This window comes from Sceloporus occidentalis, unplaced genomic scaffold (genome assembly GCF_023333645.1).
Source record: "Sceloporus occidentalis isolate IW3139 unplaced genomic scaffold, rSceOcc1.0.p SCAF_1, whole genome shotgun sequence".
NCBI classification, from domain to species: Eukaryota; Metazoa; Chordata; class Lepidosauria; order Squamata; family Phrynosomatidae; genus Sceloporus; species Sceloporus occidentalis.
Genome location: NW_028316981.1, coordinates 133,378,360 through 133,394,499, shown reverse-complemented (window position 1 = coordinate 133,394,499; position 16,140 = coordinate 133,378,360). Strand labels below are relative to the sequence as shown.

General features: G+C 44.1%; 1 protein-coding gene across 1 annotated transcript in view; it reads right to left on the bottom strand.

Annotated features, from left to right (window-relative positions):
- Positions 1 to 15,879, bottom strand: part of GRIN2C (glutamate ionotropic receptor NMDA type subunit 2C) — a 109,991-nt gene extending 94,112 nt beyond the window's left edge. Inside the window, exon 1 of the mRNA XM_089536785.1 lies at positions 15,422 to 15,879. The gene's annotated coding sequence lies outside the window, so the exon portion shown is untranslated. The remainder of the gene's footprint in view (positions 1 to 15,421) is intronic.
- Between the last annotated feature and the right edge of the window lie 261 nt (positions 15,880 to 16,140).

Sequence of the window (16,140 nt, the reverse complement as noted above, 5' to 3'; positions counted from 1 at the left end):
CAGACTGCCTAAGTCTGCATTGTAGATGTGCCCTCAGTGACTACAGATTTTTGTTGTTATTTTTCCATTAGAACCTAAATTCCTTGAAGGCACCAGACCCTGTCTAATCGTGGAAACTAAGCAGGGACAGACCTGGTTAATACTTGGATGGGAACACCCAGTGCTGTAGGCTATATTTGAGAGGAAGGCAATGGAAAACCACCTCTTAAGTATTCCTCACCTAAAACAACCCCATGCTGTTCATAGGGTCACAATAAGTTGACAGGTGACAAGAAGGCACATATACACATAGAATCATAGATTTGGAAGAGACCACAAGGGCCATCCAGTCATCATGTCAGTTTTATCATCAAGTCAGTTTTACCTTACGAAGATGAATGGACATCTCCAAGAGCTCTGATCATCACCAGCCCTGTTCAGGTCTTACAAACTCATAGAATCTTAGAGTTAGAAGGGATCACAAGGGTCATCTAGTCAAACCTCCTGCCATGCCAGGAATACATAATTACAGCACTCCTAAAAGAATCCATCCACTTAAAGATATTCAAAGATGGAGACTTCACTACCCACCAAGGCAGTCCATTCCACTGCTGAACACCTCTTTCAGTATATAAAAAAGTTCTTCCTAATGTTTAATGTGGAATCTCTTTGGTTCCATCTTCTATATGACATCCCTACACATATTTAAAATAAATACCGTGGCACCTCTCAGTCCTCTTCTCCAGACTAAGCATACTCAGCTCCTCCAGTCATTCCTCATAATTCTTTATTTCCAGACTTTTGATCATCTTGGTTATCCTCTGAACATGTTCCAGCTTGCCAATATACTGCTTGAAATGCAGAACTGGACATAATATTCCAAATGAGGTCTGACCAAAACATATTAGAGTGGGACTACTCCTTCCCTTGATCTGGACAGTATACTCCTGTCAATGAAACCCAGAATTGCATTTTGGCCACCACATCATACTGTTAACTCTAGTTTGTATTCTGCTAAGACTCCTAGATTGCGTTCATGTGTACTGCTCTCAAGCCAGGTGTAACCCATCCTATATTTGTGCATTTCATTTCATTTCTATTGAAATTTATTTTGTTAGTTTTGGCCCAGTTCTCCAACCGGTCAACGTCATTTTGAATTCTAATCCTGTCCTTTGGGGTATTAGCTATTCCCTCTGATTTGGTGTCATCTGCAAATTTGATAAGGATGCCTTCTATTCCATCACCTAAGCAATTTTCAAAGGTGTTAAATAACACCAGGGCAAAGACAAAACCCTGAGGAACACTAGCCACCCTTCTCCATGATGAGGAGCAATTCTTGGTGAATTCTCACTAGTTTGATCCTTCAACCAATTACAAATCCATCCAGCTATAACACTGCCTAGCTCACAGTTCACCGGCATGCCTATCTGAATATCATGAATGATCTTGTCAAAAGCCTTACTGAAATCAAGATGCACTATATGCACAGCACTTCCCTGATCTACAAAGTTTGTAACTCTATCAAAAAAAAGGAGATAAGATTAGTTTGGCACAACTTGTTTTTGACAAAACTATACTGGCTCCTGCTAATCACAGCATTTCTTTCTAAATGCACAAAGACTGTTTTAATTATCTGTTCTAGAACTTCTCCTGGTATTGATGTCAAGCTGACTGGTCCTCTTTTATGCCCTTTTTGAAGAGGGAAACAACATTTTCTCTCCTCCGAACTCCTGTGCTCCAAGAATACTCAAAGAATATTGACAGTGACCCTGAGATAACATCTGCAAGTTCCTTTAGTACACTTGGATGCAGCTCGCCCTGCCCTGGAGACTTGAACTCATTTAGAGTAGTTAGGTTTTCCTATATTACCTCTTTACCTATTTTGGGCTGCAGTCTGCATGATTTGTTCCTTACTGCATGATTTGTTCCGTTTTCACCATATAGCACTGTTTTCCTCTTGGGAGAAGACTAAGACAAAGGTATTAAACAATTCAGCCTTCTCTCTGTCCTCTGTTAGCATTTCACCACCTTCTCAAAGTTTTGTTCAGAAAACCAGATTTTCTGTGCAGGAAACAGCACTTTCTATGCAGAAAATTATAAAAATATAATTTCTGTGCAAAAATGTTGTTTTCTGCACAAAACAACCATGTTCAAATTTTGCATAGAATAAATCTCAAACTGCAAAGATAATCATCGGTCCAAGATTCTTCTCATCAGGGTCTCTCAGTACTGGAGGAAACACATTTCTGATCATTTCTCAAATATTTTTTTCTAATATCCTTCCTATCTCTCCTTGTGAGTCATCGCTAAACCCAGCTGGTTCAGTGGATCTATCTAACTGAGGCTAACAATAAGATTGAAGCCCACATGTTTTGGACTCTAACTATGGGTTCATCTACACTGTAGAAATAATGAAAATTGCAACTTTAAGGGCCAGAATGAAAGGGGTGTCTTGAAGCCGCCTCTGCCGAAGACGCCTTGGGACTGTGGCAAACACATGCTGTAATCCCAAAGGCACCCTCCGCTGCCAGCCCAAATAAAAGCAGAAAAAATCTGCTTCTTTGTCAATCTAAATGATATTACGATTATTGTTTTTTATTTCTACTTAAAAATATAACACATATTGGAATATACACCGGAATTACTGGGAAAAGTATGTCAAAATATAAAATATAGTAAGAATAAAGGCAAGCAAAATTTAAGGAAAACCAAATATGGACAGATTATTTCTTTTCTTTAATTTAGAAAACTGTTTAACTAGACAGATAAGAAAACACTTGTGAAACAATGCAAGAAAGGTCCTAAGTTGAAACTGCTGCATAATGAGATAAATGAAGTAAATGAGGGACATAATTAATTGAAGTAGAACAAAAGATACCTGGGAAATTACAAACATTAGGAAGTCAATTTTGGTGTGTGAGAAAGAATTATAGATTTGAAAGATCAAGAAAAATTGTTATATGTGTAATGTAATGTGTGGTAAAGTTGTAATGTCCTGTGTTTTTAAAGAAACTTGTAATAAAATGTGAATAAAGAAAAAAAACACAAAGATGGTGGTTTATTGGTTAAATAGGTGGCAAAACACCATAATTTCTTAATCTCTCCCTGCCCCCCAAATTACAGCGTAAACTAGAGAGGTCTCCTTAATGGTTCCTCCCAAGTAGGGTTGCCATAAGTCTGGACCTCCTAACCGGGACAAATGTAGGACAAATGTAGGACAAGATTATCAAATGTAGGGCACATTTTTAAAAAATAGAGGACATGCGAAAAAAATTGATTTTTTAAAAAAATGTTACTATAAATGCATGTTTCTTAGGCATGATCAAAATGGAGGACATTTGAGCATTATTCCTAGACAGATGACAGAAATGTACTTTCCCTTTCTGGCCACCCCCCCTCCTTCCATTCCAAACAGCACATTTGGGCATTGAACATGGCTTTACTTAACATGGCAATCTCTTGCATATTTCAGAGGCTTATTCGATAACCAAACTCTTTGGGTTTCACACTGAACATGCTATGCATACTGAATATGTCAAGGTGGTTTAACAAGAAGTGGGTTTGCCCTCGGATTCAACTGTACTTCTCAGAAGTGTGTACTTGGTCAAGGGACTTTGGTTTTTCTTCACTGCACATGAGTTTGTAAAAATCAGAGCAACTTACATTGGCCGTGCCTCAGAAGCTGGCTCATTTCATCATCATCATCATCATCATCATCATCATCATCATCACTATCCTCTTCCTCCTCCTCCTCTTCTTCCTCCTTGTCCTTCCTCCCTCCTTCCTTCCTCCCTCCTCCTCCTTCCTTCCTTCCTCCCTCCTCCTTCCTTCCTTCCTTCCTTCCTTCCTTCCTTCCTCCCTCCTCCCTCCTCCTCCTCCCTTCCTTCCTCCCTCCCTCCTTCCTCCCTCCTCCTCCTCCCTCCTTCCTCCCTCCTCCTCCTCTGCCTCCCAGGCCCAAGCGGAGGAGGAGGTGGGTGGCTGCCTTGGCGCGCTCCCCCCCCACCCGCGCGCCAAGGCACCAGGCAGGCAGGCAGGCAGCCACCCACCTCCGCCTCCGCGCAACTGCACTAGGCGCTTGCCTTGGCGCTGGCAGGCAGAGGCGGAGGCAGAGGTGCGTGCCTGGCTTGGCGCTCCCCGTCCACGCGCGCGCCAAGGCAGCAGGCAGGCAGCCACCCACCTCCGCCTCAGCCTCCTCCTCTGCCTCCGCCTCCGCCTCCCGGGACCAAGCCAAGCACCTAGCGCAGAGGTGCACAACACGGAGGAGACGGTGGGTGGCTGCCTGCCTGCTACCTTGGTGTGCGCATGGGCGGGGAGCGCCAAGCCAGGCAGGCACCTCTGCCTCCTCCTCTGCTTGGCGCGGCCTGCAACGGAGGAGGAGGAGAAGGAGGTTCGCCTCCTGCGCGCGCCCGCACCCTCCTCCCCACCTCCCTGCCACCCTCCCCCGCCTCCGTTTCAGGCCAGGAAGCGCACCGCCTCCTCCTTTGCTTCCTCCACACGGCCACACGGCCTGGAACGGAGGAGGACGAGGAGGTGGGTGGTGCGGCCATGCGGGGAGGCGTGGGAAGGTGGGTTGGTGCCACGCGGGCCCCGGGCTGGGGGCCAAACCGGACCAGGACTGGGAGGGGGCCCCCAAAAGCGGGTTTGTCCCGGGGGCCGCCGGGTTATGGCATCCCCACTCCCAGGCTCTGGAACTCCCTTCCTGGGGAGCTCAGAGTAGCCAGCTCCTTTCAGGTAAAAATGTTTTTTATTCTGATATGCTTTTGAAAACTGAATGTTTTTAAAGAAAGGGCTCTGAACAGAGTGTTGCATTGCTTTTAACTCCAGTGGTTTTAAATTACTTTTTATTATTAATCCCATTTCTTGAGAAAGGTGAAGTATAAATCAATTTATTTATTTATTTATTTATTTATTTGTTTGTTTATTTATATCCTGCATCCCTCAAAGTCTAAAACAGTCTAAAAAACAAAGTACAATTAAAACCTACAAAACTGATAATTAAAATGGTATTAAACTATTACAATATTAATAATGAATAAATATTAGTTCATTGTTCATTTTGTTTTTAATGTTATTGACAGTTTAACTACATTTTAATGATAACTTTGTGTTATGTTTCAGGTTTTTTGATTACCCCAAAACTGTATTGTGTGTTGTTGTTTTTTACAGTAATTTGCAAGCTGCAATATGTGAACATGGAAGGTTAAATAGGCCAGATTGGGACACAGATGTGGGTGAAAATTTTAAAGAATATGTGGAAAATATATGGTATGTGTGGGATAATAAAGATTTGGAGGACTAAGATTCAGACAATGGAGGTTACACCATTTTGTTGGAATAGTTCTCTGTTGAGACAATTGGGGGCCCATTTTTGAACATCTAAAAACAGTCCAAATATATGGACACATGCATCATTTAAATAGCATACCTCCAAAGACACCCGAAGCAGCTTTATTTTGGCAGTCTGTAACAGGCCCTGGATGTCAAGTATCATTAGTTATGTAGCCAAAATGGGGCCACAATACAAAAAGCAGGTATATCAGCTCATTTGGGGAAACCCCATATATACATATGTGAGTGACCCTGTGTGTATGTGTGGTGGTGCTGTTGCTTGTTGTTGTTGTTGTGTGCCTTTAAGTCATTTCCAACTTATGGTGACCCCCAAGGTAGACCTATCACTGGGTTTTCTGAGGCTGAGAGAGTGTAACTTGCCCAGTGGGTTTTCATGGCCAGGCAGGGATTCAAATTCTAATCTCCAAAGCTGTAGTCAATGCTCAAATCACTACACCACGCACACTCGTGTGTGTGTGTGTGTGCATGCGTGTGTGTGTTGTATATAAGTATGCATATGTATTCGGGAAATCACCTGAACAGTCTAGTACTGTAAGAAGTGGACATGTTCAATCATCACAGAATACTTGTTGTCTTTTATCTTTTTGGGGAGGAGGTTGGAAGAAGCTTTCCTAGAAGCAGGTGGATGGCTGGGCCTTGGAACACAGGTGCTCCGCTGTGCAAAATGTTCTTTCAGGTCCTGATTATTTTGAGTACATTAATTGGCATGAATGGATATCCTTTTTTCAGTTATTACCAGTTCAGTTAAATATAGTAGCCTACTCAGACACCCAGTGTTGATCTAATAGTACTAGAACTAGTAAAAAATGAAATAGATTCACTAAATACAACAAGCCCTCTCTGCTTGGGGCGGGGGATCCTTCACCATACATACCTGAAGAAGATATTTGCCCATTTTCCATTGACTGTAACTTAATTAACCCACCCAAAGTTCAGTCCGAGACACTGAAGCTTTTTGATATTAATGTATGCCTTAAAATTGTTTCCAATTAATGATGGTTCTATGGCAAACCTATCACAGGATTTTCTTGGCAAGATTTGTACAGAGGGGGGCTGCCATTGCCCTCCTCTAAGGCTGAAAGAGTGTGATTTGTCCAAGGTCACCCAATGGGTCTCCATGGCCAAGTGTGGATTCGAACCTTGGTCTCCAGTCGTAGTCTAATCCTCATACCACAACACCAAATTAGCCTGTAACAAATAGCAAATTACTTGTGATTGATCTGTGGTTGTGTGTTTTGGGAGAAAATAAGCTAAACTTGTATTATGATTGTAATATAGGGTGAGATAACTTCACTCCTTTTGCAGTGTAACTACAATGGTTTTAAATTCTGTGTTGTACTACTACCTTTGTTTGGCGAACTAAAAAGGTTAAGAATTCTATGGAAGGTTATTATCAGAACATGGACAAATTGGAATTTGTGTTATAGTCAACACTGCTAATCCTATGTAATGGACCCAGTGACTTTAATAGTTAAGGATCACCACAATTCCTAGGTAGAGTTTTGTACCGCAGGCTGGGAGCTTGAGGTACTCTAATGGACTTCTTAAACTAATTTAAAAACTGTTCTTGTGTCTCCAAGCCTTTTCCAACTTATGGTGACCCTAAGGAGAACTTATCACTGGGTTTTTGTTTTTAGGCAATATTTGTTCAGAGAGGGCTTGCCATTGCCTTCCTCTGAAGCTGAGAGTGTGTAAATTGCCCAAGGTCATTCCAGTGGGCTAAGTGAGGATTCAAACCCTAGTCTTTATAATCCTAGTCCAATGCTCAAACCACAAACCACTATACCATGATGCCTCTATTTAATAATAAACCACTTTGATTTATAGGTTTTTTGGGCTTTGTTCGGACTATTTGGCCATGTTCTAGAAGACGGCCACATAGCCCGAAAACCCCACAAAAAACAATGGATGCTGGCCATGAAAGCCTTTGACTTCACTTTGATTTACTTCTAAAGCACAGAGTGACTTATTCAAAAACATAAGCATAACGAAAACTAATTACTGGGGAAGAGGTCTAGAATTTTAAGTAATTTCTAAGCTCTACTAGATATGTAGCCCTTTAATTCAAGACCAGTGAACATAATATGGACCTAGGAAACTTATCAGCATTGCCTAGGTTGATGCTGAAGATTTTACTGATTATTTTAATTAAGCAAATATGTTTTACTGTATTATGTACAATTTTTAAAATTTGTTTCACATCTAGTTCCAAGTGAAATGGACCCAAACCAGCAATTTTCCTCCAGAAATGTGAACCGTTTCGTTAATCAGTTCCAAACCTGCACAAAAATGAAGAGGGCATCAATTTAAGATTAAACACTGTATCTAGCCAAAATTGTTTCACAAAATTGTGTGTTCTTGAGCAAAAAAAAAATACAGCCATCAGTAGTGTTTGTTTGTATTTGACAGGAATACTAAGGTTTTTGTTTTGGGTCACATTCGAAACACCACAAGGACAAACCCTTTAATTATTATACAGATTTTGAGAGGGATTACCTATTCTCCTAAAGGCTGCTGTGATAGATATGATCAATCACCAAACATCCCACAAAGGAAGACTTGGCCCAAAATACGTAGGTTGTTAGAGGGTGGCCTGGGTGGGCTGCAAAGGAAAGTGCCCAGCCTGCAGCTAAATGCTATCTTCTCTCCCTGAAAATATCCCTGCGTCCATGTGGAGAATGGTGATGGTGAGCAGACCACTGCAACCCAGGTGCTTCACTTCACAGGCAGCTAAAATAAAATATATATTTTTTAAAAAATTAAAAAGTCAGGAGGGCAGGTGGCCCACAAAGGAAAATGCCTACACGCAATGGCACATTTGGGCACCACACTCAGCTTTAAAGCTAAAACAGATAAAAATTAGGGATGCGGGTTTTCCAGAGGTTTGGTTAAAAGCGAACATGTTCAAACTGTTCCACAAGTACAGCTGAATCCTGTGTCCTGCTTCCTGTTGGGGAAAAAAAAGCTTATCCTTCTGTAGCATATGCTTTCCCTTCACAAAGCACCATGGTCCTATCACATCATGCATGAATAGGGAGCAAGACCATCCAGTCTGGAATTGTTCTGAACCTTCTGACCCATTGGTGGAGATGCTGGGAGTGGTCAGATTGTATGGATCCTTATGTAATATAAACATTACCACCTGAGAGTTTGTGATTAGAATTACAAAAAGGAAGGTATGTGATAGTTCTACAGAGGAACCCCTACCTACTTCTTTCTCAGCTTCATGGGACAGCCAACTTAGACAAGAGACACAGAGAATGTGCTGCTTTATAGATGCTATGTGACTGCTTGTAGCTACACAAGTGCTAGAGCCAATGGGAGCTGCATCCCATCCAAAGGACAATCCCTGCCATGCAACACAACAAAATCCCATCAGCCTAAGATAGCAGCTAGCTTTAGATTGGAGACCTGTTCAGATCCCATACCTGCCACATATACAACCTCAGTCCCTACAAACAGGAGTTCAAACAGTGCAAACAAGAGTAACAAATATGTGGCAGGAATACACAGTGGAAAATGAAGCCCAGGATTCATGTGTAGCAGAATGAGGTGCCATTATCAATAAGAACCATTTCAGACTGGAGCGGGGGGGGGGGGGGTGCATGAATGTCTCATGTATAAAAAATTCAATTCAATAAAGATTAATATAAAAAAAATTCCATGCAAGTAAGAAAATGAAGATGTGAGGAGAAGAGCTCTAGTTGTTAATGCTGGTGTTATATTTGCAAGGAGGTTTTTAAAAAATAAATAATTAGGAGAAAGTTCACTAATATAAACCACCCTCAAACTTGCAATTGAAGAGTTACCATCCCTTGTTCCACTGCAGAACTCAACCAGCATCTCATTCTACCGCATACAGAGGCCAGCTTGAAATACTGTTCAATGAACCATGATACTACATATATGGTGTACAAAGATCATATTCAGAATGGACAGCTTAATATCTCCTTCTTTCTAGGTTACCAACTGAAGCAAGTCCCAACAAGTCTGTCGGGAAATTGTTTTTGCCAAGAAAATACCTTTTGCTCATAAAGTCAGCACAACCCTGATTCCTGGCTAGGGTTAACATAATTTCACCCCAGATTCCTAAAATGGAATTTATTTCTGCATAGGAAATGTCACAAGTCCCATGTACACATGAGTCATGTGTGAAGAATTATTATATCGGCTATACTGCATCATCAGTTGCAACAAGCAATGAACACTAATCACACATAACTCTGCATGTGTGTGTGTCTCTGTGTTAGTAATTTCCAAGGAAGCAATGTGACTCCTGCAACGTTTTATCGCTGTGATCCACTAGATCCCCAATTAGGTCAGGGAGGAGGGAAATCCAAAGGCAACATAACCAGGAATTGCAAACTGGTGCAGACAGTGGTTGCTGTGGCTTCCATGTCAATAAGTTGGTGAATCTGTTCTGGGTTTTAGTCTAAACTTTAGAGGAGCTATCCAAAATGCTAAACCCAAATAGATCCAGAATCTTGGATAGTCCCCTTGATGTTCAGACTAAACACCAAAGTAGAGTGGGCACCAATGTTAGCATCACAGCCACCAGTTTCCATTATGTACAGATACCAAGAATCTGAGGCTCTCAGGTGAAAAATATGCAAGGATAAGTTATCAACTGCATCATCATCATCATCATCATCATCATCATCATCATCATCATCATCATCATCATAGTGTACCTGGGAAGAATCTATTTCCATCAGTCTGCAGGATGCTAGCCTGCTTACAATGGGAAATCCACACACATACACACACTCAGAGTGCAATAACAAAAGAGATGCAGGGCTCATTTAGGGTGAACACAAAAGGGAGCAAGGGAATAAAGAGAATATTTTCCTATATCAGTCACACATGAAAACACATATAAGTCTGTTTTGAACACTGCAACTGTGTTGCATTCAAACAGAGAGATTAGAACCAAGAACACTATTTTCACTGCTGTGAATACGTAGTAGTTAGATTTCTTTTCAGATTTGCTGGCTTGCTTTTCATCACTCTAAATCTTTCTGTTTTTCCACCCACTTGACTGTCTCCTGCATTTGTAATATGTCCCTCTATAGTTGACTAGATGGAGCACGGGGACTTCACAAAATGAGCAGTCCGCTTCTCTGAAGCATTTTGCTGCTGGATATCTCCATGAAAATGACTTGAGACTGAACATGTTTTCCCTTTGCAAAGCATGGCAAGGAGTGGGGTGTATATTGAAATCACTGGAGGTCTGATACTCCATGTATCTAAATAGCATTATTTTGGTTTAAGTCTTAAAAAAAGGTTGAGACCTGAAGAATTCCAAGTTCCATCAGGAAGAGTGTGGCCAATTTACTTAAATGAGCACACAGAGAGGACGCATGGCTAGGGCTGCATCTGCACTGAAGAAATAATGCAGTGTGGCAATGCTTGAACTGTCATGGCTCAATGCTGTGGGATTCTAGAATTTTGTAGTTTTGTGAGATATTTAGCCTTCGCTGTCAGAGAGCTCTGATGCCACATCAAACTACAAATCCCAGGACTCCATAACATGAAGCCATGGCAGTTAAAGCAGTGTCAAACGGCATTATTTCTGCATTGCGGATACAACGTAGAACTGCAAATAGGAGGACATACTGACGTAGCCCAAAGGGAAAAATCAAGCAAAAGATGCCTGAAGATGAACTGTGGCAAAAATTGGACAAAGTTTACAATATCTAGAACCGATAAACATGAAAGCTAGGGCTGAATACAAACTATCACTTTTGGGTCCAGATGCTGATGAGACCTCCAATAGAGACATTGAAAATCATTCACACCTAGAACTCTTGTATATGCTTTGTTTCTGTTCCCTTGGTCACATTGTCTTTCCCTGACACTTTTATGTTATGTAATGCTAAAATTTGGGGGACTGACAGAAATATTTCACTTGGGAGAGCAGAAATCTTATTGGGGGAGCAATGCCCTTACACTTTTGGGTGCCTGTCTGCAAGGGACTCAAATTATAAACTGACATCCTTAATTGAATGATACGTTACAGGTATGCTCCTAATAGAAGTGTTGCCAGACTAAAAAGAAACATGAAGATCTAAGGAAGAAAGAGCTACATGCAGTTGTATGACAGGGCCAGGATGCCATTCTGCTGTCCATTTTCTTCCCCTGTTAGTTCTGAGCCATGGCAGGTGGCTGCACAGCACAGCATCCGTTCTGCCAGCTCTCCTCTTTCCCCAGGAAATACAGGGCCTGGGGCTGAGTGAATATCGTTTCCCTGCCGGCTAGTCCAGTTTTTCTGCATGCTGCAGGGTCCCCCTCCCTCTGAGGGTACTTTTTAAAAGTGTATTAAAAAGAGGGAGGAAATACAGCCTCTGTAATCCATATTTCCTAAAGCTCCCCAAATAAGCATCACATAAGTACTTATTTAGGGAAATTATTTAAAAGGGAGATTAAGGGTGGAATGGATTGAACAGTCACTGCTGCTGTGCTGAGGGTGATGAGTCTCCAGGGTAATTTCAGGCCCAGAGCTCATTCTTCAACACGGTTGCACTTTGGGGCAACAGGAAAGAATTCCAAAGGACTTTTTGAATATAAGCAAATGTATATTTATGACTCCCTTCTGCAGGAAACAGACAAGCAGTCCAGTCCTGACTCAACAGGCATTAGAGTGACGTTTGCTATTGGTAGTGGAAGAAGGAAAATATTGAGGAAGCACAAGGAAACTACATATATGCTGTTTGCCGTCAAAAACCCAAGATCTGTCTGCTTCCAAAAGAACAGATGATGTATTGGAAGCTCAAAACACCAGCCTGCTATGTTTTGCAGTATTTATGTAGCTATTTTATCACAGTTCCTAGTATGCGCATGTAAAGTCCTGTCTGTAGAGAATATGAGTGCATTTGGATTTTTAATGTTGTTGTTATTAATTATTGGACGGCTGTAGGCAGTCATAATTTTGTTGGTGCTGTTGTCGGTTTACGTTTGCCACTGTGCAGAGTGCCTAAAGAAAGATGTATGAGGCCAAGAAGGATACAGAAACAAAGAAACATCACTATAGATAGAACAAGCATTCTGCAGAAAGAACCTTCCAGGAAGTTCTGCACAAACTCCATTGGCCCTGCATTCATTCAAGATGGTGCTTGTATGGGAGAATGTCTTGGTTTCACACATGAGCACATACACACATAATCTCTGGAAGGGGTGTTTAGTTGGCATTTACTCAACTGATCTGAAAACCCTAGTGGAAGAGTGCCTGTTTTGCAATCAGAAGGTTCCAGATCCCATCCCTGGCGTCTCCTGGTAAGTAAGAAAGGAGAAATGTCTACATGAAAAACCTTGGAGAGCCACTGTTCAGTGCAGTTGGCATTGCCTGGCTCAATGGACTCCACAGTTTGGCTTTCTCTAAGGCAGTTCCCTGTGTTCATCTCTGGCTCATTACCTCCCTGACTACATATTTCAAGCAATGACAGGTGGCTCTGATGGACAAAGCTTCACCTATTTGTCACTCTCGCCTTGTTTCCACCAGTATCAGCCTCCAGGTGAGGCACACGGATGTCACTGGAAATCCATCAACTCCCTTAAAATTTGGAGTGAAGAAAATACATTACTTCACACCTACTATACCTAACATTAGATCTGGTCCAGCTAAATTTACCAGCTTTAAAGTCCCATAGAAGGAGTGGCAGGGTAAGGATCCAAGTGCAGGTTAAACTCATTGGCATCAAGGATACTCTGATGTGACTGGGAAGGGCTGCATTAACAACAACAAAGGAGAGTTGTTAAACATCCCTTGTTATTATGGCAATGCAGAAAAAGTAGCCAAACCAAATTGAAGAGGAAGTAGTAGCATCTAGAGTTGGGAGGATATCAAGTGGTGTGAATTTATAGGTGGCCAAAGGCAGAACAAACTGTGGAATAGATGGGGCAGGGAGCAAAATCTACTTCTGCCACTCACCTAAGAACAAATAGGGAGGGGAGAGGTAGCAATGAAATTGTCCCCCTCAACACACACAAAGAGGAAATAACTACAGTTTCCTAACACTGACAGCCTAAGATATGCTGATGACACCATACTATTTAGCAGAAAGCATCACAGACTTGGAACAATTACTAAGGGAGGTCAAAGCAGAAAGTGCAAAGGCAGGCTGAACAAAAATAATGACCGCATAATGACTACATAAATTGAACCCAGGTAAGGAGGAGATCGAAATAGTGAAAGAGTTCTCAGCCCTTAGATCAAACATTGATTGGAATGGAGTTGGCAGTCAAGAAATCAGGAGGAGACTAGGAATGGGAAGAGCAGCTATGAAAGGACTAGATGAGATCCTAAAGGTTAAAGATGTACAACTGAGCACTAAAGTTAGGATCGTCCAAGCCATGGTATTCCCCATCAGCATATAGGGATGCGAGAGCTGGACAGTGAAGAAGGTGGATAGAAGGAAAATCTCTGAGCTGTGATGCTGGAGAAGAGTGCTGAGGATCCCATGGAGAGCCAAAAGGACAAACAAATAGGTCCTTGAAGCGAACAAGCCAGCAATCTCCCTGGAAGCCAAAACGATCAAACTGAGGCTGTGGGATTTTGCACACATAATAAGAAGGAACACTCATTAGAAAAGACAATAATGCTAGGAAAGGTGGAAGGCAGTAAGTAGAAAGAGAGGTAGACTGCATGTTGGGTGGATGGACTCAATGAGGGAGGCCATGGACCTGAGTTTGCCAGGTGGAAAGACAGCAGTGGAGGACGGGGAGCTTGGAGATGCCTCATCCACAGGGTCGCCAGGACTTGGGTCAACTCCAAGGCAGTCCACAACAACAACAACAACAACCCCCTTCTGCCTCTACTTCGCAGACACTCTCTCTCCTCCAGCCCTCCATATCCTCGCAATCTCCCCCCCCCCCCCAGGTCTCTCTGCCTCTTTCTCCTGAGGGACTTCTGGACAGAGACTGAGTGAGGCTGTCCAGAAACTCCTTTTTCCCGCCTTTTGAGGCTGGCTAGAATGCCTCAGGACCGTATTATCCGAAGGCATAACGTCGGTTAATTGCATTATCGTTACGTAATTCTTCCCTTTCTGCTCTATTCTGGCCTTTTCGCGCAACAGTTGGAGCCGCAGAAGGAGAAAGGGGCGGAGGGGGAGAGGGAAACAGGGGGTCCACACTGCAGAATTAAGCCGGTTTGGGACCTCTGTGAGTGCCATGGCTCCATGCTATGGAATTCTGAGGAGTGTAGGTGCCACAACAAACTACATTCCCCAGAATTCCATAGCATGGAGCCATGGCACTCACAGCGGTCCCAAACCGGCTTAATTCTGCAGTGCGGAAGTCAGCGGGACAAGCCTCCCTCCCTCCCTTCAGGGCTCCAGCTCAGACACGCAAAAAGAAGGGAAAAAAGGAGGGAAAAGGCAGCTTAGAAAGGTCGCCTCTGGATTAACCAAAAATAAATGCCAAGTGTCCTCCTGCCTCATGCGATGTTACGCAAGGTGCCTAGGCGAGAGACCCGGCGATGGAGCCCCGGGAGAAAAGGGCGGGAGGGGGGGCTGGCACTCACACAAACATAGACTACCCCCGACCCAGCCTGGACCCGGAGGGCAGGAGATGAGGAAGGGTTTCGCCCAGGGAAAAGGAGGGAAGAAGGGTTGGGGAAAGGTCTTTTCTTTTTCTAAAAACGATTGTAATAAGGAGCGACAGCACCAAAAAAGGGGGGTGGGGGTGGGAAAAGTTCTCCCTTCGGGGGACCATCAGTAGAAATCCACATCATAGAGGCAGGGTACTAAAGCGGGAGATTTCTGCAGTGCGGATGCACTCCCTCTCTCTCTCTCTCTCTCTCTCTCTTTCACAAAAAGGGTCTTTTTTAAAAGAAAGCAAATAAACCAAGAGCGAGGGTCCAAAATGGGGGGTGGAGGGGACCAAGTTCTCTCTTGGGGGGAATATTCAGAAGTTGGGAAAGCGGGGGGGGGGGGGGGTAAAAGGGCCGTCGTGGCGAGGGAAGGAAGGAGAGAGGGGCGGGAAGCGGCCGCCGTCCCCGCATTGCCGCCGCCTGAAGTCGGGTGACATTGGGAAGAGGCAGAGGAGAAAGGCAGACAGGCAGGCAGGCAAGGAGGGAGGCCAGGCCGGGGCTACTTACTAGTGGGTCCCTGGGGTGTCCGGGGGCTGCATCCCCTGCGCTGCGAGGCAGGGTCCTGGGAGCAGGCAGCCAGGAAGGGGCCCGACCAGCCTCCCCTCCTCCTCCTCTTCCTCCTCCTCCGGCTCCTCTCTCTCAGAGGAGGGGGGCTGCAGTCCTGGGCGTCCGGGAAAAGGGGTCAGCAGGAGCCCATCTTCCCAAAGAGAGGAAGGGCTCAGGGGCAGCTGGGCGGAGGGGCCAAGGCGTCCTCTTCCTCCTCTTCGTCTTGAATTGCCCTTGGAAAGAAGAAGAGGAAGAGGAAGAGGAGGGATGCAGCAGCAAGTGTCTCTCCCTCTCCTTCTCCTCCTTCTTCTTCTTCATGGCCTCCCCGAGCCATCCATCTCCAAGAAGCCCCTAGACAGCCAGGAGGCTGGAGCTGCCCAGGGCATGGCAGCCGGGCATCCCTCCTCCTCCTCCTCCTCCTCCCTTTGGCTCCTGCTAACCCTGCCTGAACCCTCCCGCCGACACTCGGCGCCTGGGCCCTGGGCCAGTCCCAGGAGGGGCTCCGGGGGCTCCGATTAAAGCCTGGCGGGCAAGGAGCCCAGCTCCAGGGAAGCGGGGGAGGGCCACTCTCCCTCGCCGCCTGGGCAGCGCTGCCGGTCCTTTCTAGACGGCGCAAGTGCCTTGGCTTTGCTTTCTCGCTGGGGAGGGGGTCTGCTCAAGGGAGGCCCAGAAGTTGAGGA